The sequence below is a fragment of the Podarcis gaigeae genome (genome assembly GCF_964106915.1).
Source record: "Podarcis gaigeae genome assembly, chromosome: 5".
NCBI lineage: Eukaryota > Metazoa > Chordata > Lepidosauria > Squamata > Lacertidae > Podarcis > Podarcis gaigeae.
The window spans coordinates 62,308,690-62,333,131 of record NC_139681.1 but is presented as its reverse complement, the minus strand read 5'-3'; the positions used below and the strand labels follow the sequence as shown (position 1 = coordinate 62,333,131).

At 41.3% G+C, this 24,442-nt stretch overlaps 1 protein-coding gene across 5 annotated transcripts in view; it reads right to left on the bottom strand.

The window, feature by feature from the left end:
• The window catches only part of STAG1 (STAG1 cohesin complex component), a 103,819-nt gene extending 80,549 nt beyond the window's left edge, over positions 1 to 23,270 (bottom strand). For 2 of the 5 annotated variants that reach the window (XR_014565057.1, XM_083741786.1), the window contains exon 1: positions 23,233 to 23,270. The gene's annotated coding sequence lies outside the window, so the exon portion shown is untranslated. Of the gene's footprint in view, positions 1 to 22,905 lie in introns of all 5 variants that reach the window. The other 3 variants (XR_014565058.1, XM_083741785.1, XM_083741788.1) reach the window with 3 other exon arrangements.
• Positions 23,271 to 24,442: the final 1,172 nt, after the last annotated feature.

Genomic DNA, 24,442 nt, shown 5'->3' with positions numbered 1-24,442 from the left:
TTACTAAAGATCCTAGTTCATGGGACTCTTAGACTGTGTATATATGAAACACAGGTTTTCTGGGAAGGCATAATATTTTCAAAGTCTTGATACATTTGTTCAAAAGTTTATAATTTCAATTACTTAATACTGCTAAACTCTTTGGATTCGGAATGCAAGCTGCCTCTTTATACTTGCTTAATGCTTCAAGACCAAAACGTTGTTGGAAAAATCTAATACTTGCCTTTGGCTTTTGTAAAATAAGCTGGAACATTTAGTGTAATTCAGGGGTAACACATTCAATAGAAAGATTATATTTACTCAGCAGATTTATCACCAGGAAAACTGCCTCCTTCCTCCTAGCTCAAGTAGAGCCTTATAAACTGTTGGGCTAACAAAGAACCAGAACACTGCTTTAAAACTATATGCAATACCTTAAGATCATCAATATTTTTTTTTAAGGCTTTCATTGTTTTCTGGTGTTTTTTGTTTTGGTTCTTTTACTTGCATGCTGGATTCTGAGCATTTGATACTGTTACTGTATGTCAACTTCTTCCATTACCACCAGAACTTAAAAAAAAAAAATCAGCCTCTGGTCTACAGTTTGCCTACATAAAATCTGTCATGATTGTGTGGGGGCTGGAAGGCGTGCAAAGCAAGCAAGACTTTAACGTATCATGAAAGCAAGCAGATGTTTTCTCATATGCAAATCATGCTTCACTTCTCAGGCGCTGGTAACTAGGACAAAAAGCACCTTATTTTGTGAAGATTTTCCCCCACCCCCCAATACACACACACACAATGTCATTTACTCTCCGATACAAAATGATAGCGAAAGGAATTGTTTGATAAAGTAGGGCAGTCTCTTTCCTGACACAGAAGACATAACTGTACTGAAAATGATTAGCTCTGAAGAAAGCTATGGTGTAATCTTCACCTACATCTTCTTTGGTGCAATTTTTAAAGCTTCCACATAATAAAATGCTGCATCTAACACAGATAGTATAAAAATATAGTATATCCTCTACAGTAAAGTAAATATTTCATGTTTATAATAATTAGAAGTGTATCTATCTGTGATGAATGACTAGTGCAAATGACTAGGGCAATCCCTTAACACAGACCTGTTTCACAAGTATTCATCCAAGGTAGGCAGTGTCTTACATTTCAGATCTGCTGGAGCCCAATATTTTCAACAACCATTTTTACTAAGCCCATTTTAATTTCATCTGTAGATAAAAAGTTAGCTTCAGGGTGCATTTCCACTGAGTTAACTCTTGAAACCTCCATTCAAGTTCTCTTAAATAGCCAACTGTTATTTGAGGTTATCCCATTCTACCCCTTTCAAGTTTTCATGTACAAAGGATTCATGAAAATGTCAAGACTTTCACTTTGCAACTTTCTTGCTTCTTCTGAATGCCTCCATGCTTGTTCCAGAGTGGAAGTTAGACTCCACCCCTGCCCCTCCTGTTGAATTCCAGAATTCCTGCAAGCCTAGCATGAAATGAAAGGCCAATCATTTCCTGAATTGTTTACACAAGTGAGAAAAATTAGAAAAAGGGAAGGGTGTTTTTCCCACCCAACATGGAGCAAGAATCCTCTTCCTTCTCCAATTTTTCCATAATGCCGAAAAAGACTACAAGTGTGTCTCAAATTAAAATAATCCAAACATACAGTCACTGGGAAAATATGTTACTGCTGAAGCCGGCAGTACTGCACTGCAGAACCCTCTCTAATTATCAAACTAGCTTCCACAAAGCCATCCATGACAAGCAGTAAAGTAAATGGGGCGGGGGGGGGGGGTCAAAAACTCTGCAAAGTTGGGAAGCACTGAAGAAACTATAAGTCTTATTCTTTACAGTGCCCCAATTCCTTGACAATTATTTTTGGCTGTACTAAGCGAATCTCTAATATTTATAAAATAAACTTCAATGAGTTGGAATGGTACTCTGTCCAAGCTTCAACCACAAGTTTTATTTCTTCTTTTCAAAAATCAGAAGACCACCTAACTAGGCAGCATAATAATAAATCTTTAAATTAGGAACAAACAACTCACCTTTTGTTGCCAATATTATCTAATATTAGGACTCTACTGTGGGTCTATGAATGCATGAATATTCATTATCATTGCTGTATCATCTCCACAAAGGAATTCTGATGACTATCAAACTGAATACAAATAGGAATTTTTGAAGGTAAAGCATTAATTTATCCTGTTTCATGCACCAAATCACCAGCCATAGCTATCCAAACACCAGGTTTTAAGAACAGTTGCCATTTTACATATGAGATGCATTTCTAGCTCCTTTGTAACTGGATTACTACCATATTTTTTATCCAAGAGTCTGCTCTACTATCAATAATGATTGCTGCTAATCTGATTTTTGTTTCAATTTGTCAACCAGATACTATACTACAGAGTTATACTATAATAATATTAATATAGAATCATCTCCATCGTCAATTGAAATTACTTAAATTAGCATATATGCACAATTTAGATTTTCCAATCTTATATGGGTTATCTTCCTTTTTACTATTTGGAAGAGGCTCAATGCTTACAAAAAATAGCACAGCTGAAAAAGGCAAACTTGCCTCATCTCTTGATAAAATAAAATAAAATGTTAATTATACATTGCAACTTATGTGGTCAATGTATTATATTATTACTTGCTTTCATATTTATTTTATACTTTCCACCAACCTCTACCTTAGCCTGTCAAAACTTTTGAGCACCATGAAAATGTAAAAAGTTTACCAATTTTGAGACAAAAAGGTTACAACAGTATTCTGTAGGCAGAGGGAAATGGTGCCTTCCTACCCAAAGGCCAAACCACCTAATATCGTATTGACACTTTCAACAGCACCTGTGATTAGATTAGATCCAATTTATATATGACTTCCCTCAAAAGGCATCCCAAAACAATCTGCAGGGGAAAGATACAATATACAATAGAAATCCACTGAAGTGAAATACAGTGGTACCTTGGTTTACAACCGTAATCCATTCCGGAGGTCTGGTTGTAAACCAAAACAGGTTGTAACCCAAGGCGTGGTTTCGCCAATGGGGCCTCCCCCCCAAAAGGGGAGGGGTTGTAATCCAAAAAAAGGGACACACACTTCCAGGTTTGACATGGTTGCAATCCAAAACAGTTGCAATCCAAGGTACCATTATATACTAAAAGTGTTCGTCCACAAAAATCACCCAAACTGCATAAAGTAATAACTGCAGCCACTTAAGGATCAACAACAAAAACAAATGACCAGAAGCCAAACCATTAAAGCTGTCCTAATGCCTGGGCATAAAATTAAATAAATCTTCATCCTTCTTTTGGCACCAAGCAATGCTCCCTGGGGAAGGAATTCAACAATCAGAAGTCACCACAGAGAAGGCTCATCCTCTCACTGCCACCTTCCAAACATCTGTTGGAGTAGGTACATGAAGAATTATATTTCAAGAAATGGTAAACAACTTTTGTAAAAAGAAAAAGGACATTTCTTAGACTTCCAACCAGGATCAGCAAAGAATCAGATACGACAAACTTCCAGGCTGCTTATTACTAGAATAAAGTTATCATCCCTTGCTTATATAAGGAATATTTAAACAGAATTGCTATATATGGTGTTTTGGCCTGGTTTCTACATCACACTAAACTATGATTAAAGCAAACAAGGATTCAGTGTCTACAAGCAGTGTGGTTGTGCACATTGCTAAAAAGCCTACACTTCACTCTTGCCCTACCATTGTATGTCTTATTGCTATGTGTGAATCTGGGTTCAAGTTTTGTTTCCCCAAACAAAACCACAAGCAGGGTGCAAAAAAACCACAAGCTCAAGATTCTAGTTTGTTTCTTCCCCAAGCGCAACATCAGCAGGAGCAAGGAAGGAGTGAAACATATGCTTTAAAGCAACATGCACCAGAATGCTGTTCATGTACAATAAACCAGCCTTTAAAGATTAATATTTCCCAATGGGAGGCATTCCATGTAAATCAAAATACTACACGTACACCATGTAGGTAGGTAAAAGGTAAAGGGCCTCTGGACAGTTAAATCCAGTCAAAAGTGACTATGGGGTGCAGCGCTCATCTTGCTTTTCATGCCAAGGGAGCAGCTGTTTGTCCACAGGTCATGTGGTCAGAATAACTAAACTGCCACTGGTGCACGGAGGACAGTGACAAGTGCCAGAATGCACTGAAATGCCACTTACCTTCCCACCACAGTGGTATCTATTTATCTACTTGTACTGGTATGCTTTTGAGCTACTAGGTTGGCAGAAGCTGGGACAGAACAATGGGAGCTCACCCCGTTGCGCAGATTTGAACTGCCGACCTTCTGATCAGCAAGCCCAAGAGGCTCAGTGCTTTAGAGCACAGTGCCACCCACTCCCTTTTTACACCCTGTAGTAGTAAGATGGGACGATACTACATAGATAGTACATTTTTTCACCAAATCCAAAGTCATAACATTTTTCTTAAAACATCTAAAAAGACTGGCAAAAGTCTCCTTGATTATCCCATCCAACTGTAACAGGCAGAGGTAGCATGATAATAAGGCAAAACCATTTGTTCAAGTATGTCATCATAATATACATTGTAATTTGATTGCAAGACGGCTTTAAGTTATTTAACAGTCAATAATTTTGGAAGCTGCTTCCAGGGCATCTGTTCAAGGTGGGTTGTACTCACATTTTAGGTTTTTGAGATTTACTCTGGTCATGTGTGTATAGATGCTTTCAAAGTTTCTTAAAATGGTTCTAACAAGTAACCAGGAAACTCTTACGCATGAGTGCTCTTACAAATTTTTACCATCTAATCTCAAGGAAATAATATTCTTGATTTTGTGCAATTCAGTAGTGAAGGAAGTGACAATATACCAGAAAGACCTACTCAGAAGGAAACTGGTCTATAACCCAGAGCATCCAAGCGTGAAGGGAAACGAGTCAGGATTTAAATATCACCTCTTATTTTTTGATGGATTATAAGGCTTCAGAATTTCAGTTTAAGGACTTCAATGGGGAATCAGTCTGTACAATTATTGGATGACCAATTTTTATTAAGCAATTAGTAGAGAATCTGTTTGCAGGGCTTATATAAAATAAGCACTGGTTACTACAATTAACCCTGTGTTAATCATACTCACACTGACTAGCCCATTTACATTGCGGTCAAAGCCTTAAAAAGGGGGGGGGGTTCAGAAAGCATGAAGTGTTCTCTTCAATCCACTCAATTCAGTTCACCCTGCCCCCTGGTTCACATAGCATTATGTGGCTACTTAGTTTGCTCAGTTCTCACCAAGTTGTTTTTGTGACTGTTTTTTAAAGAGTTTTAAGAGTTCTGTAACCCTTGGGGTTCCTCAAAACCTGCTTATGCCTTCTGCTTATGCATGGACAGTGCTGTTTTAACTACATAAGGATTGGCACTTAAGAGACTGAGTTCATTATTAGCACATGGGATGATGGCAATCTCTGACTATACTTAACACGTAATAATTCAAAGAAACAGCTTGTAAAGTTTTAATAAAGAAGAACCTTGTAAAACAGTACACTTGAGGGAGGATGATTTCTCTCAGCCCTGATTTCATTCATGGGGATAAGAAGAACATCAACTACTATCTACCGGTTGATTACATCTAGCCTGCCATATTTTTTGCCCTCCAAACCCAAAATACTACTGACGGTATTCCAAAGCAATTCTTCACATTTGCATAGCACAGAAAAAACTGACATGCTACAAATTAAGAAAAATAATAATGGGTTGTTCCAGCTACTGTATAACACAATTCCTTTATGACACCATTTTGCTACTTAATGCTCGCTATAGTCTTTTAGTCCGAACAAACTTGTAAGGACAGATTGTGTCCAATAGCACACAGTGAGCTTCAAGGTCAACTGTTGATTTGAAAGACTGACTTCGCATTAACCAATATTCTCTGCACATGCCACCAGAATCCACAGGCTAAAGCATTTTCTGAACACAATTCAGTTGTTGAAAATCACTACACACACATGTGGTACATAGTGACCATCTAAGGTCTGGTGCTCCTATCTTACCTTGTTTTTGCCCCTTCTATTCAGTGAGGCTTAAAATGTGAAAGACGCACAACAAAAATGGCATTCTCCTTGACTACTAATTCTCCCCTCCTTGTTCTTCATGTTGCATTTGTTGCACATAGATATAAATCAGCATTTTGCTTTTATGCTTTTAATAAATCTTTAAAATTTAACTTAAAAAGATTAAAACTAACCACTAAGCTTCTCTTATAATAGCTTAATAAAAAAATGTCTGGACATAAGCAGGTTGGCCCAACCATTAGGGGTTAAAGTGAACCAATCTCTACCAGATACAAGTTAAATGAAATTTTTCTATTTTAAAAAACCAACAATTCCCCGTAACATGAATATTTACATTCTACCTACCAAACATGGGCATTTCATTGTCACATGAAAAAATGGAATTGCTCTTGTCTCTCAAATAGCTACTAAGCCTTACTTTATCAATCATTGGATATTTCGTTTTTTGTTTGAGAGGGTGGAACTAGGGCAGGAGAGAGTGAAGCAGAAAGTAGTAACAATTGGGGAAAAGGTAACTAACTGTACATGTTCTTATATTCTTGTACTTAAGACGCAATCACTCACTTGCCAGAGAGTAAATTCAATGAGACTTATTTCTTAGTAAGCAAGATTGCACTGTTAACCTTAAACTGTCATGGATGCCCATTGTACAAAAGGCACAATATAGTTAGGGGAATATTTTAAAAAACATTACCTCTACAGGTTAAAAATGGAAACATTTTTACAGTGAGACAAAAATATGTTAAGTGTAAAGAGTACTTTATTTAGTAAATTAACATGGTTTAGTGGTCAGATTTAGGAATTGTTTAGGAATAGTGTCGATTTAAATCTGCATTTCTTGCTCATTTCGATAACTGTGATTTACCATATTTTTCCGTGTATAAGACTAGGGGTTTCCCCCCCAAAAAAATTAGGTTTAAAATTGGGGCTCATCTTATACACGGGTAGTGCTGAGGGGTGTTTTCTTAATTTGTAGTCCCCAAAAATAAGGGGCGTCTTATACATGGGGGCGTCTTATACACGAAAAAATACGGGAAATCAATCCACCCTGCTTTGAGGGTCATGAACCGCTTTTGGAAAACCCATGCCTAAGCAATTTTATATTTTTCACTGTTCTAGCATTTTATCTGTAAAAGAGAATAATCTGCCTCAGATTGTTTATTTTAGGAAAAATTTAAAATGCAATGATCGTAATATGGGAGGATATGCAACATTGAACAGATATTGTTACCCTCAGGACTCATTGCCTGAAATATGATCCAGAGTCTGGAGAAACTAACATATCAATTTGGTTCAACAAATGCTGAATTGCAATACAAAATTATACACCAAAATGAGTTCCCCCCCCCCCAACTGCTCTTGAGACCTTCTCTCCCCACAAGAACAGCAGGGAGGAATCAGAGGTTCAGGCCAACAAAAATAATTACAACAGCCTTTTCATCCAGCATTCAGTCATCAGCTTTTGCACTTCTTACAGAATCATGCACATTTCTACTTGCAATGCTTCAACCCAGAGCATTTTACAAGGGTTTCTGAATGTTATGTAAATGTTAAAAAAGGTGACCCTTTCATGATTTTAAATACAGAAAAATCCTGTGTAACATTAAGATACCTTCCAAATATTAGAGAAAAAGTAGAGGACCACTGCTTAAGATGAGGACCACTGTTTAAGATGCTGGAAGTTTTTCCTTACATTTGTATATCTTAATATTAGGTAGCAAAACACCAAGGAATGAAATGGCATAAACAACTGCCAAGGGTAATCTTCCTTCAAGTCCAATGCCCTAAACCTCCTGTGTTAGCACATAAATTCACAACACACAGTCTCAACTGCCCTCTAATTAATGATTATTTCTTGACTTGTCTCAATCAGAAACTTAAAAAACTGAAAAAGGTGTCCCCCAAGCACCCACTAATCATTCTGCAAGATCCTTTCTTTGCTAATAGAAGGACGGCTTTCGGAAAAACAGTCCTCCTCTTTGGTGAAGCAGTGGCCTTTTGACTCTACAACATTGAATAGCTATTCAATCACAGCTAAAATGTCAGCCTCCCTCCATTAACCCCTTCAACCCCTTCTGGCAACAGAAACAGCAAAGTATAGAGTCCAGAATAGCTGGTTAATCAGAGAAGCCAATTTCAGTTATCTTAAGAGTTCTATCCACATACTTTTAAGTATGTTCTGAATTTTACTAAACAGAATCTTTTAGTTATAATTCACACAGATGTCTGTTCCCTGTGTAAGGGTAACTACATTATAGGGCTGTAGTCTAGCACATTGCATCCTCCCAAATGAAGAAGAAGAAGAAGAAGAAGAAGAAGAAGAAGAAGAAGAAGAAGAAGAGGAGGAGGAGGAGGAGGAGTTTGGATTTGATATCCCACTTTATCACTACCCGAAGGAGTCTCAAAGCGGCTAACATTCTCCTTTCCCTTCCTCCCCCACAACAAACACTCTGTGAGGTGAATGAGGCTGAGAGACTTCAGAGAAGTGTGACTGGTCCAAGGTCACCCAGCAGCTGCATGTGGAGGAGTGGAGACGCGAACCCGGTTCCCCAGATTACGAGTCCACTGCTCTTAACCACTACACCACACTGGCTCATACTGAACTGTGAAGCACAGTACCGGCGCTAGGAACAGCTGAAATATCACAGAATTTGCCTTGCATCGGATCAGACAATTGGTTCATTCTGCTCCATATTTTCTGCACTGGCTGAAAACAGTTCTCTTTGGCTTCTGGTAGGCTGAGAAGAAATCCCACCTCAAATGCCAAGGCTTGAACCCTGGGTCTTTTGTATGCAAAATATGTGCTCTTCCCCTTAGCCATGACACTTTAGATACATGTTGGTAATAAACATCATCAGTTAAGTCACCAAGCAAGTGTTTTCCCCTCAAATTTGCCTTGCATCCTATAATGTTAATGCAGTCTTTAAAACAGGCCGATTTACCAAGTAAATGTTCATACACCTTGAGTATACTAGCTTGCTGCTTTGGGGTAAACACAAAAGAACAAACAACATTCTACAATCAATTAGTTTGGTATTTTCAATTTTCATTAGTTATATATTTTTTCACATTAGAAAAGAGTGCAGTTTACATATGTTAAGTACATCTGTACATAGGATTCTTACCCGCCAAAGCCATCTGCTTTTGTCAAATTACCACCTTTCCTGAGATAAAATGTTTAGTTTGTTTCACTGTAGCATTTACTGCAGCATGGTAGAACATCATACTGTCTGTGAGATACAGCATGTAGTTTTTAAAGGTTGTTTTTAAGGGAACAGTAGATGAAGCTTAATTTTAACTGGAGAAAAGGGGAAATTTAACATGTTAAGATGACTAATATATAGCTGCACTGTAACTGCAAATGTAGCACACAATATTGAACATCAGCAGCTAGTATGGTGTAGAGCTGCAGAACCATCCTATCAACACCAGTATCACTACTATGGTGAAATCATGATTGCGTGGAGGACACTATCCAGTACTCACATGTAGTATTGGACTCAGTGTACATGTACATGCAGCTCTGATCTCTGATATTGTGAGTTAAGTATGAAAACAGAGGGATTGGAGTTCAAACCCCTGCTCAGCCATGAAGCTGACTAGGTGGCCCAAGGGCATTAACTATCTCTCTCTCTCTCTCTTTAACCTGCCCCTTTAGAATTCTTATATGAACAAAGTGGGTTAACTTCACAGCCATCATCCTGAACTCCTTGGACCAGGCATGTCCAAAGTCAGTTTGGGGGGCCTAATCTGGCCTGCCGGTCTGTTTAAAATCCTTAAAAAAAAAAAAAAAACACCTCAACATGTTCAATCCCAGAAAAAAACTCAACACTTTCCAACATAATAAAGCTCAACAATTTCAACCCTAGAAAAAAGGTCAACAATTTTGGTTGGCCCTCATGGCCCTTAACTTCATCAAATCTGGCCCTCTTTGAAAGAAGTTTGGATACCACTGCCTTGGACAAAGGTGCAATCAAACAACTATAAATTTAAGAACTATGCCTGAATTTGCTTCTCCCCCCCCTTCCCCATTCCCCTTTTCTTCAAGACTGCAAGCCTCATACAGGTACTGTCTTCAGTTTTTACTGATATAAAAAGCCACTCTGGGATTTTTTTAAATGTGGGGGATGCTTCATCATACATAGTGCAAGCAGCTGGGGTTTGCAGCACAACTGGATAGCAGGTAGGGGGCCTGTGAACCCATTTACATCACAGTCAGGCTGTGCTCTTGCCTGATTTTTCCATTCAATGTTGCAGCATGTTCTCTGGCTCATTGGAACAGATGCAAAACTACACCAAGGCACTTGAGCAGCAGAAGGGATGAATGTATATGCATTATTTGTATATGTATGGCATATGACTTATGGCAATGTACCATACTTTGGAGTTAACTTGTGGCATACTTTGGTTTTAAGTTCTGCCTGCAATAGGAAAAACCTTACTGGCACTTGCAAAGACCTACTAGAATGAATTGTTAGGAGTAAACTGCACAGTTCACAGTTCACTGCACACAGCAAAATAAAGATGCAGAAAGAGGTAGAGGTATGCAAGAGCAAATGGGAAGAGGAGAGAGCTGGTTGAAAAGAAAAGGCAACAGGAATAAGCACCAACTGGAAGAAAGGGAGGCAGAAAAATTCTTTTTTCAAGTTTTTAGAAAAGACAAGACATATCTGTCAGGGGCTCAGGAGCAGAAGCACAGGAAATGGAGAGCGAAGGGGAAGAATCTGAGGGCAGCATAGAAGAAGACGACAATGGCCCGAGAGATTCCATGAGCCTCTCCAGCGAATCGGAAGATTCACAGAAGGGGGCGCCGATGGCCAGGGCAAGGGGGGTCCCAGGGGGGACGCGCCAGGAGCAAGGGGCCAGCGGTGACTCCCAGAGCAGCGGCTGGAGATCAGGACCAGCTTCCCCACCAGAGCGTAGTGGGGGGGAAGAATCCCAGGTATCAGGGCCAGCGTCTCCTCCAGGAGGGAGAGAAGATGAGTTAGGGCTGACCACGCCTCCATCGGGGAGCGAGGGAACGGTCAAAAGGAAGGTTGCCGACTGGGCGCACGCGCCAAGTTCAAATGTACAGGCGAGTGGCACAGCAGGTAGCCCGGATAGGGAACCAGGTCCTAAAGCCCGCCGGAAGGTGGGGAGTGAATCCGGGGACTCAGCGTCAGAAGAGTCCAGAAAGGGTGAGACCCCAGCGGGCAGGAGGGCCCAGAGGAGGAAGGAGCTAAGGAAGAGGTGGAGCAAGGCTAGAGTCTTAAACTGGTGTGGAAGGGGAGGAGATTCAGACGGAGCTTCGGCGGTCTAGGGTTTAAGACGTAGAGCTGCGCGCTACGGCTCTGAAATGGAAACTGAACTTCAATAAAGACTTTTGTATATAACGACGATCTGGCGTTGGTCCTCTGTGAGCTGGGACCTTGGGGCAGCTCTGACAATATCAGTAAATTTTCAAGCAGTGCAATTGATGCATCTCTGCATTTCCTGACCAGTATTTCAGCAGGTAAAGGTAAGTGCATCAGCAAATCAGCTGCTGAGTTCGGGTGGGAGGGGGAGTTGTGTTAGTGAACCTGTTAATGCATAATAATAGCATGTACAGTTGGTATCTGACGGCAACATAGTATAAACTTGTTTCATACCTATGGAGGCATATCAAAATAAGTATCTAGATTTTTTAAAAGGCAGATCAAGGACTTTCACAATTATCCCTGAGTGGAAGCAGATCTCCAGACTAAGCCAACATGCAACCAATCATTTTATTTGTAGTTAACTTCTGGAGTTGCCAACATGACGTGAAAAAGCACCACAACACGCAAAAGGCATGCAATGGTACCCAGCAGGTGATCTACTCTCCTCTGTGCTGAATTGCTCATCAATTACTCTGACTGTCCAGTCCCTCCTTGTTCAGCCTTCAAAGTCTGCACCCACTCCATTTCCTTTCTGATTGGGCAAGCTTTGGAACCCACAGAAAAAGACGATGAGAAAAAGCAAATGAATCAGTGTTAAACTAGTATGCCTCTGTCACTGCTAGTAATGTGAGGTGAGAATAGTCTCTGGAGAATATTCAAGAATATTCTCTGCTAGAAAATTCTCCGGAGAATATTCTCCACAAACTGTAAATTCTGTGTCGTCTACACAGCAGCTTTAAATGTACATACCTCTTTAATTGAGAATATTCTTGAGAATATTCTCCAAAAGATTATTCTCAAGAATTTAACATCATTAGTCACTGCACAGAAAAAGTATGCTTGTGTAGAAGGGACTGTGTGTGGCTAGGATAAACAGAACAATTATACATAGGTCTAATCAGAAGCAAGCCCCACTAAGTTACTCCGATGTGAGCATGCTTTTGATTCCAGCCTTAGGAAAGAGGGGGACAGATGAAGATAGGAGAGTAAGACAGGACTCCTTCACTTTTAATACTTTCTAGGAGATGGAATTTCAGCAGATGTTCCTTGTCATGGAGCTTAGGCAACTGTCCAAGGTTCAGGACTAGTTTTAGAAACTCAGATATATAAGCTCCGGTAATTTCCAAATGGCACCTCACTTACAGTTGCCACAACAAAGTATCTAAGAATATTCTGGAATGAATAATAATAATTATCATTGTCATCATTTCTATACTGCTTTATATTTTAAAGAAAAAAATCTCAAAGCGGTTTACAACACATTAAAACGTCAAATAAAACAATCCAGAATAAAACAAATTCAAGCTTCAAGGAAAATAATTCAGATCCTTGTCTTAAGTGACATTTTACTTTTCCCATATTTATTTACCAGCTTAATTTGTATAGCTGCCCCATAGCAGAAGTATTCTAAAAAGCTAGTGTGGTGTAGTGGTTCTAGTGTTGGACTAGGACCTGGGAGATCAGAGTTCAAATCCCAACTCAGTCAGGAAGCTCAATGGGTGAGCTAGGACCAATCACAGCCTCCTAATCTACCTCACAGGGTCATTGTAGAGATTAACTGAGGAGGGAGTGAACCATGTACTCATTGGAGGAAAAGGTGGAATATAAATGCAATAAATAAGCCCTTCTGCTTACCTGCTTATGAAAGCTGGGCGGGCCAGCCAGATGGAAATGTCAGTTGCCTACCTGGCATACAGAGATGTCCCAAGTGGTCACAACTGGATCCACGCCTGTTGCAAAACACACCTGGCACCCAGGGAATTTCTAATGCTGTTCAGGACCTGTACTTTGCATCTGGCCATCCAAGAGGTGGATGAGAAATGCAGAGTAATCTTATGAAGTTTTACTCAGACCTAAATTCCACCAAGTTAAATGGACCTTACTTGCATATAAGAATGCATAGGACTGCAGCCTTGTGTTGTTTCATGGGCAAGTTGAACCCCACCAGTGAAATTGGTATTTTACTATGTGAAGTGGGGCCAAATATTTGCTTTTTGAACTCAGCTTGACCTTGACTGCTAGATAACTTTGGAATGAGTGGCGCAAAAAGAAAGGGATTAAGAACCAGACAAACAACTCTGACAACCGTAACTGCAGCCTCACAAGCACGCAGATCATCTGTGCCCACTTTGCCCTCGGAGGAAAAAGTTACCTCCCTGTCACAGGCAGGGGAGGAAGAAACTGAGGATTTACAACTAGAAGAGATGGCCTCAGGAGGATCTGGTTCTGTATTAGAGAGAATTCTTGAGAAATTGGAGTCTTTGGAGAGGAAAGTTGACCAACAAACTGCGAAAATTGACCTTAATACAGAAACCTTAAACAAATTATCTGGGCAAGTTGCACAGAATGCACAAGCAATCGGACAACTGAAGGAGGCTGCAGGTGAAAATCAGAAACTGGCCGAAGAGACCAGCCAAAGAGTGGGAGAGTTGGAAAAAGAAGTAAGGCCGCTCAGTAAGCAGGTTGGGGAACATCAGACCTATCTCTCTATGTTGGAACTTCGGAACAGGGAGATTAATTTAAGGATAAGATCGATACCAGAAGTGGAAGAAGGTAATCTAGCTGAGTTTCTGACCAAAGAATTCTCCAAGTTCTGGGGTCTAGAGGAGGAAGATTTTAAAATTGTGTCAGCCTTCAGACTTGGAAGACTTACAAAGAGAGAAAGGCCCAGAGACTGTTTGATTACGTTGAGATCAAAGGAGGAAAGGGACAAGATTTTGGGCCTGCACTACGGAAGCTCTTTGAACATTTCGGACAAAAGAATTGAGATTTTTAAGGACATTCCTAAACAGCTGTTGGATCTTAGATCTGAATATCTGGACTTAGTAAAACTGCTGAGAAGCAACTCAATCATCTTTAGGTGGGACTTTCCCCAAGGACTATCTTTTACCTTTAGAGGGAAGAAGATTAAAATTAGAACTTTGGAAGATAGGGATAAGTTTTTGACTGCCTACGGAGAGGACCTTCATAAAGGACTTGAACTACCCTCAGGGCCTGAACCACCACAGGTGCCTGTACCTCAGAACCCTGAAGACTCACAGAACAAAATACCATCCCAAGGAAACTAAACAGATCTATCCAGGATGTCTCTGCAACTTTTAAGTTGGAATATAAATGGCTGCAACAGTCCGGAAAAAAGGAAGAAAATCTTTCACATATTAAAAAAGGAGCAACTAGACATTACTTGTTTACAAGAAACACATGTGACTAGGCTCCACAGAAAAATATTGGTAAATAAAAGGTTAGGCCAAGAATTTATATCTTCGGACTTAGTTAAGAAGAGAGGAGTGGTGATATATGCAAAGGAGAGCCTCTCACCAAAATTTCTATTTAAAGATGAACATGGAAGAATTTTGGCAATTGAAATACAGCACCAAGGAGAGAAAATTTTGATATTAGGAATCTACGCTCCAAATGAAGGGAAATCAGAATTCTACAAGAAGTTGCATGAGATTATGCTGGATTATCTGGACTATGATAACATCATTATGATGGGAGATATGAATGGGATCGTTTCTACAAACATGGATAGGTCACAAAGCCAAAAGGTTACTAAAGAAGGCAGACTACCAAAGACCTTTTTTGAAATGACAGACAACATGGACTGGATTGATATATGGAGGACAAAGAACCCCTTAGGGAAAGAAGGAACATTTTTCTCTGAAGCCCAACTGACTTGGACAAGAATTGACCAAATATGGATTTCTAGAGGTCTGGCTCCTAAGGTGAAGAAAGTGGAGATCTGCCCAAAGACCTGCTCCGATCATAACGCGTTGAAAATGGACATGACATTATTACCAACCGGCTCCTTTAGATGGAAGATGAATGACAACTTGTTTAGAGATCAGGAGATTATCAAGAAGGCCAAAAAAACAATAAAGGACTATTTTGAGATAAATTTGAACACTGCTGTGGAAAAAAGAACAATCTGGGACGCAAGCAAAGCTGTGATGAGAGGGTTCTTGATACAACAGAACGCCATAAAGAAAAGACTACAAAATGAGAAAAAGGACAAGATTCTGGGGAAAATTAAAGAGTTAGAGAAGAAACTAAGAGTAAACCCGAAGTCACAGCCGATTTTGAGAGAAATTAAACTTCATCAGGCACAATATTCCAAACTGATAAATCAGGAAATAGAATGGAAGATTAAATCAATGAAACAAAAAACATTTGAATCGGCTAATAAATGTGGGAAACTGCTGGCTTGGCAGTTGAAGAAGAGACAAAAGCTGAACATAGTAACAAATTTGGAAATAGAAGGAAGGAATATTCAGAACCCGGTGGAAATTAGAAAATGTTTCCAGAAATATTTTAAGAAATTATACACTCAAGGGCCACAAAAGGAGGAAGAGATTGCAAAATTTTTGGAGAAAAATGGACTTAAAAAACTATCACAAGAAAATAGATCACTCCTGAATAGTAAAATAACACGACTAGAGATAGAACAGGCCATTCAGAACATGAAGTTGGGCAAGTCTCCAGGGCCAGATGGCTTGACCTCCAAGTACTATAAGACATTAAGTGACTATTTGATTCAACCACTGATGGAGGTCAGCAATGAAATTATGGAGGGAAAGAAGGCGCCTGAATCGTGGAAGGAAGCTTTCATCACATTGATACCAAAATCAGAAACTGAAAAGACACAACTTAAGAACTACCGCCCCATTTCCCTTTTAAATGTGGATTACAAAATATTTGCTGACGTTTTGGCAGGAAGACTCAAAAGAGTTTTAAATGAGATAATTTATAAAGACCAGGCAGGCTTTCTCCCAGGAAGACATTTATTTGCTAATACAAGGAACATTATTGACATTTTGGAACTTTTGCAAACAAATATTAACACTAAAGCAGTTCTAATTTTTATAGACGCGGAGAAGGCCTTCGATAATATTTCTTGGAAATTTATGAAGGGGAATTTAAAAGAAATGGGAGTGGGGCGGGGTTTTGAAAATGGGATTGACGCGATTTATTCAGAACAAAAGGCAAAACTGATAGTTAACAATGTGGTTACAGAAGAGTTTAAGATTGAAAAAGGGACACGACAAGGCTGCCCGATTTCCCCCTTGCTGTTTATTTCTGTCCTGGAGGTGCTCTTGAACTTGATTAGAGGGGACCGGTTGGTGCAAGGGATTCAGATCGGAGTGAAACAATATAAACTCAAAGCTTTTGCAGATGACCTTGTTTTGACATTGCAAGAGCCAGAATCTAGTACAAAAAGAGTGTTACAATTGATTCAGGACTTTGGTCGGGTAGCGGGCTTTAAACTAAACAAACAGAAAACTAAGGTGTTGGGAAAAAACTTGACAGAAGCAGAGTCAGAACGGTTTCAGAGAGAAACAGAACTAACTGTGGTTAAAAAAGTAAAGTACCTAGGGGTAAACATAACAGCAAAAAATCTGAGTCTATTTAAGGATAATTATGAAAAATGTTGGTCTGAAATTAAGAGAGACTTGGACAGTTGGTCAAAATTGAAGCTTTCTTTGCTAGGCCGAATTGCTGCTATTAAGATGAATGTATTGCCAAAGATGTTGTTTTTGTTTCAAACATTGCAAATTGTGGACAAGACGGAGTGTTTCCGGAAGTGGCAGAGAGATATTTCTAAATTTGTCTGGCAGGGCAAAAAGCCCAGAATTAAGTTTAAGATATTAACTGATGCGAAAGAAAGAGGGGGCTTTGCCCTGCCAGACTTAAAACTGTACTACGAAGCCGCAGCTTTCTGCTGGCTAAAAGACTGGCTACTTCTAGAGGACACTGACGTGTTAGATTTAGAAGGTTTTAACAATGCATTTGGCTGGCATGCATACTTATGGTATGACAAAGTTAAGATCAATAAGGCCTTTAAGAACCATATTGTCAGGAAAGCAGTGTTTAATGTCTGGTCAAAATACAAAGACCTATTGGAAAATAAAACTCCAAGATGGCTATCACCTCTGGAGGCTAAGGCCCGAAAAAGACCCAATATGGAGGCCAAATGGCCGAAATATTGGGAAATAATAGAGAAAGAGGGCAACAATTGGAAATTGCAGAGTTTGGAAAAAATGAAAGACAAAGTGCGAGACTGGTTACATTACGCTCAGATTCAAGAAATTTTTAAAAAGGATAAAAAGTTAGGATTCCAGGTGGAGAAATCGAAGTTGGAAACAGAATTGTTAGAACCTAAGACTAAAGTACTTTCAAGAATGTATAACTTGCTGTTGAAATGGAATACACAAGATGAAATGGTTAAGTCGGCCATGATAAAGTGGGCACAGGATATTGGGCATAATATTATGTTTGAGGATTGGGAAAGGTTGTGGACCACGGGGATGAACTTCACGGCATGTAATGCTCTGAAGGAAAATGTAATGAAAATGATATATAGGTGGTACATGACCCCAGTTAAACTAGCCAAAATATGCCATGTGCCAGACAACAAATGTTGGAAATGTAAGGAAAATGAAGGAACATTCTTTCACCTCTGGTGGACTTGTCCCAGGGTGAAGGTCTTCTGGGAAATGATATATAATGAGCTGAAAAAGGTATTTAAGTATACCTTCCTTAAGAAACCAGAGGCCTTCCTCCTGGGCATTGTCGGCCAGATGGTGCCAAAGAAGGACCGAACATTCTTTTTGTACGCAACAGCAGCAGCAAGGATACTTATCGCCAAGAAGTGGAAAACTCAAGATCTACCCACTCTGGAAGAATGGCAGATGCAGCTGATGGACTATATGCAACTGGCTGAGATGACTGGCAGAATTCGAGACCTGGGAGAAGAGAGGGTTGAAGAAGATTGGAGGAAATTTAAGATTTATTTACAAAAATATTGTGATTTGGTGGAAAGTTAAGTAGGATGTTTGATCATAAATAATTGGCCACCACAAAATCGGATCGAAATGGGATGTAAAGTGAGATTAAGAGAAATTAATTTACAGAGGATTATATTTAAATAAGTGGTTATAAAATTTGTAAATTAGATGATAAATTGCTGGGAAAAATTTATGATGATGAAAATGGCAGCGGGAGATGTGAGGAAGTCCAAAGAAGTCATGAAACTCTGTTGAGATAAAAGAAAGGTTGTTTATTTTTGTACTTTATTTTGTAAAAACCCCTAATAAAAATTTATTAAAAAAAAAAAAAAACAAATATTTGCTTTTTGGCATTTGGGGCTGAGACCTCATCTGTGTCATATATTGTCCATTTTGACTGGGCACACTTACTATGGCAGCCATTTTGTGGTGGGGCTCACAAGTTTCTCAAATTTCCAAATGCACCCATGCATCCAAGAAGGTTTGTGACCACTGGTAACCTCATCTTTACAATAATGTTGTGGGAACAGCTACGTAGTTAATTAGTGTCTTGGTCGATTCTTTTAATACTAATCATCATTAAACACATCATATAAAAGGTGTCTCTTCCTGTGCATGAAGTTGAGTTATAAGTTTCACTATAATTGCTTTTGAATATCTTTTGAAACATGTAATATCTTTTGAATTATACTGTATGTGTTAAAATTTAAGATGGTTTTCTTTAAAAAAAGATTTTTCAATTAAATCAAGTAAGTTGTTATGATAGATATAATTTGCTTTTCCCATAATGTGTTTCAACAATATAGTTCAAAAAGTGAACCAAACAGATTCCTTTAGAAGACTGTGTAAAAGAAATGCTCAAACATGTTTGAATTTACTAGTTATGTTACTCATTTGTTTATTTGTTAGTATTTCATGTATTGTGTTTCTTGTATTACCTTGTTCTGATGGAAAACACCCTGTAACTATTTTGGCAAAGGGTGGCATAGCAACATCTTGATAGACAAATAAGTAACAGTATCAGGTACAGTGGTACCTCGGGTTACAGACGCTTCAGGTTACAGACACTGCTAACCCAGAAATAGTACCTCGGGTTAAGAACTTTGCTTCAGGATGAGAACAGAAATCATGCTCTGGTGGTGTGGCAGCAGCAGGAGGCCCCATTAGCTAAAGTGGTACCTCAGGTTAAGAACAGTTTCAGGTTAAGAACGGACCTCCAGAACGAATTAAGTTCTTAACCCGAGGTACCACTGTATCTTCACCAGAAACCAACAAGCCATATTGTAGTTGCCAATCCCCTGCTTATTCAAATAGCAGCAGCCCAAAAGCCTAACAAAATATTAATGGTTTAGTATACTGGTTAATAAAGTGATTATTAAAATCACAGTTCCTCATTTTAGACATAAAAGAGAACGGTATTATAAGCTAAATACGATTGGTGTTCCAACAGGCAAGAGGCATGGGAAGAGATAAGAAAAGAGCATGAGGCTGACAGTCATTCCTAGTTTGCTCAACTATGGTTTACGCACCCAGGAATGTACATCCAAATGTGGCTACAAGCCACAATGAGTTTGTCCTACCTTCACTGCTAGAGGCAGTATGCCTTTGAATACAAATTACTGGGAACTTCAAGCTAGGAGAGGGCCACTGCACTCAGGTCCTGCTTGCAGGCTTCCCATAGGCATCTCTTTGGCCCACTATGAGAATCGAATATTATCTGTTTGACTGATTGTATTTCCTGTTGGTATTCTAATCAAAGTGCCAGGCATCAGGTACTCTGCATCCTCCTCATCCCTGACCATTGATCATGCTGGCTGGGACCCTGGTGGAAGTCCAAAACCTCTGAAGAGCACCAGATTGGGAGAAACAGCCCCAGAGTGCAGGATCCAAATCAATGGGTGCAGATGACATGAAATGGGATTTCAATTAATCGTCAGGAACTTCCTAATGAAACAAGCTGTCTGATAGTGGAACAGACTGCTTAGAAAGTGGCTATTAGTAGTTTAAGCAGAGGCTGGATAGCAGCCTATCAGGTATGATGTAGAAGCAGATTTCCTATATTTAGCAATAGCTGGACTGGATTGCCTTTAAGGTCCCTTCCCATATTTAGCTTTTCTCTTAATGTTTTTATGTTGACCAGTTGTGGTTTCATTAGGTATTCAGTTTTTACTGTTCTATAATTGTTTGCTGTACTGCTCTTAAATTGCTGGTTGTAAGACATCTTGTAAGGTCTTTAGGTTGCATTCAATTTAAGAGTTTGAAATTAATGGTCCAAATATGTCCATTATTTTCAATAGATCTTCTCTGAGCAGAACATTGGGGAAAACTTTTTGTCCTAAAAAGCAGAGTTAAAATGTTTTAAATAAGCTGTACATAAAATTAATTAATTTCAAATCTTGAGCTATGTCCAAGATTGCATTTAAGCAAATTTCCCAAAATTTTAAGCAAATCTTCAGAAGGTTAAATGTATTATATTATTGCAATGGGTGGTTGCTCAAATCATTTTCAGAGGAACGTCAACAGTTCAAGAGTTGGGTGAAACCATTCTGGTTCTTACATGAACAGCTTTTTCTGTATTACTAATTTGGCTTATCACATTTGACGTATTTATTTAGGGCCCATTCTAGGTGTGGATAGGGACGCAGGTGGCGCTGTGGGTTAAAAGCCTCAGCGCCTAGGACTTGCCGATCGAAAGGTCGGCGGTTCGAATCCCTGCGGCGGGGTGCGCTCCCGCTGCTCGGTCCCAGCGCCTGCCAACCTAGCAGTTCGAAAGCACCTCCGGGTGCAAGTAGATAAATAGGGACCGCTTACCAGCGGGAAGGTAAACGGCGTTTCCGTGTGCGGCTCTGGCTCGCCAGATGCAGCTTTGTCATGCTGGCCATGTGACCCGGAAGGGTCTCCGGACAGCGCTGGCCCCTGGCCTCTTGAGTGAGATGGGCGCACAACCCCAGAGTCTGTCAAGACTGGCCCGTACGGGCAGGGGTACCTTTACCTTTTACCTAGGTGTGGTTGTAATTTGTTTTAAACTGTTTTACTTTTGAATTTTACATTGTAGTGACCCACATTAGGACCTTCTGGTGAAGGAAAATAAATCTAAAAATATCCATCTCCTCCTCCAGTGGAACAAAAAGGGAACATTCCAATCAACTTCTTAATTGCAAAGCGCTCATCTATATTAGTCCTATTCATCAAAACTCCCAATATTCAGTGAGATTCTGCAACATGTTCAAAAGTATTGACTATTTAACCACACACAATGTTTCAACCTTAGGAAGAGCACTACCTAAAAAAAAAAGTGTGGTGAATAAGTTAATAGTGTATATGAGTTGATGTTCTGCTCTTTGACAAGAACAAAATGTTCTATAATACAAAGGAGATAAATTATTCTTTGGTACAAGGTTGTAAGATTATACAAAAATGTAAGCTAACTTTTATTGGCCTATCTCTTGACTCACAAGTTTTCCTCTCAAGTGAGCACTGCATTGCCTATTCAAATCAGTGATGAAAACCACCCTGCAAGGTAATATGTCCCTCCCCCCTCCCCACATTCTAGCATTCCCTACTGCTGTTATATGATCCACTAGTTGCTGCATGTCCCATAGTCACAGCTAGTCTTCCTGCAGGCTACACCGTCTAGCACAAGATGACCTGTATTCCAGTCAATACAACTTGTAGAACATTCTGAAGTTATGTCACGAGGCAGGAACACAAAGATCCAAGGTGATCTTAAACACCAGAACAGAACTTCTGGTGCTTACTGCTTTGGTCACCTACCAACCAATTATTCCACTTTCCCAAAAGCGAAACATCCTAAGTGGCCACTCTCCACTTACTCCAACTTGTACCCAGCGTCAACCCATCACCCTACAGTATTGACCAGCGTTTACCAGAAATCTGCCCCTAAAGCTCTTCCCTCCTCAAGAACCAGAAGCTAACACTTGATCTCTCCCGCGACGGCTCAGTCCAACTCAGTCCCGCTATTTTAGGCATCTACTCTGATTCCGCCTCGGCCAACCCCCTCGGGGATCAGCGCTACCCCCAAATGGCCTCCCCATTTCCGCCTTGGCGTTCTCGCCCGCCACCTCCGTGTCCCCGCTATGTGGGCCCTCTGCCTCTCCCGGCTCTTCATCCACGGCGTCGCCAGTGGCACACAACCCACCCACCCCCGGAAAGCGAGGGCAGCGCGGTCGACCCTTATCTTGCTCAGCGCCGCCGCCCGGCCGAGAACGAGCCGGGAAAGCGCGCTCGAGAGCGGGAGGGAAGGCGGGCAGGCCCCGCGCGGGGGCGGGGGCACAGCGGCGGGCTCCGGGCCCAGAGAAGCCAGTGGCGGGGTCGGCGAGGCGAGGCCGCCCCGTGGGGCCGCCGCCCTTCCATTGTCACCCCGGCCCCGCAGGGAGGGAAAAGAAGGGCCGAGCCGGGAGGGGAAGAGGGCCGCCACCCGGGAGGAGCCACCTCCTCGGGCGAGAGCCGCCCGCTCGCTCCCTCCCTCCCCGCTCTCGCTCTGGCTGCCGCCCGCTGGCCCGGCCGAGAGTGTGAGCGAACGAGCGAGCGAGGGAGAGAGCGCGAGCGGGAGAGCGAGAGAGAGAGCGGGCCCGCTGCCCCCGCCCCTCGCGCCTCCATCTTGGATCTCAGCCTCGGAGCCCCCCTCCCTCCGCCCGCGCTGGCTGCGTTACCTCAGCTGGGCCAGCGCCCCCGGGAATCCTACGGTGCCACGGGAGAAGGGTCCAGGCGGGCCGGGGCCAAGCCGGGCCGGAACGAACAAGCGGCGGTGCCGGGGGCCGCACCTCAGTAGAGCCGCAATCCTAAACCGCCATCTGGCGGCATTTCCTACCCGCCAATGGCGCAGCCGCCGCCGTCGCCAACCAGACCCAGCGCGCCTCCTGCCGGCCGCGTCCGCACACTACTCGAGCAGGCCCCGCCCGGCGGGGAAGGCGCCCAAAACAGCTTTCGCGCGAAAATGTGCGCGCGTGCGCGCTACTTTTCTGGCCCCGTCCACTCACCGTACACCTTTTGTCTGCGCGCGCAATGAGTCCACCTCCGGACGGAAGTGGTCTACGTGACACTTCCGTCCTGGCAGGGGGTTGGTCGGGCGGCCTCTCCGCCATTTTTATGCGCGCCTCCGGGTAGGGTTAAGGCGCGTCCCCGAAGCGCTCCAGTGTTTGCGAGCTGTGTTGCCGCTCGCAAGCTTAACAGCAGAGGGAGCCGACAGCTTTATGGCTGCGCAAGCGGATGACGGGCCCAAAACGTTTAACGCAGACGGAGTGTTATTTATTTTTAATCGCTATTATAATGTGATTTACAGTTCATGAAACGCGGGATGCACACAGAGAAATTAAATATTTACGATCGTTTCTTCTAGCAAAAGCCATATTTAGGGCATTTCGTTATTCGTTTAAAGTGCAAGTGAAGAACTTCTATTTTTAGCAGTTTCCCGCATTAATTTCAAACGTTGTCATGAAAAGTATGGTTTGAGGGAGGGAATCAGAAATGGTCCCAGGTGACTGAGCTAATAACTACCAAGGAAATGGGAACATGTATATACCTAACGAAGGCTGGGAAATGATTAAGAACAAATTACTGTATATCACTCAGGCTATGTGATGATCAAAACCCAATATTCTGTCCTCAGATTGATATATTTAAAACGATACATAGAACTGATAACAGTACTCCTGGCATGTTGTATTCTGCAGCCCGGTTAGAATATCGCCTGTAAATAGGGTTATATTTTATTTAGTCTCCCCCCACCCTCCAGTAACTTACAATAGTTGTTAGAATATGTTTTTCCTCTAATCATGGACAGCAGAGGATTGGATAGTGAGGATCGAGAAATAGGTCAGGCTGGTGTAGAATCAAGAGCTCCCACACACCTCTTCCTCTTGCCTCCATCTGCCGCTCCATTGTCTCCCAGGACCAGGCAAGGGACTGGGAGGAGCAGAAGGTTACACCTGTTTGTGTGCAGTTCAGATGCAGGAGATAGATACATAAGGGAAGGTCAGCAGCAGAACCTCTGTTGCAGCAGACATTAGACTGGTGGACATGCCTTTCCCTAACTTGTAAGTGTACTTTTAACAATAAATAGAATTATCTACTCTGCACATTCTGTGCCTGTCAGCCCCATGACACCCTTACACAATGTCATTAGCCACCATCCCCAACATTGCCCCAACTAGAGGCAGTCCAAGATATTTTGCTGCTCCACAACTGACT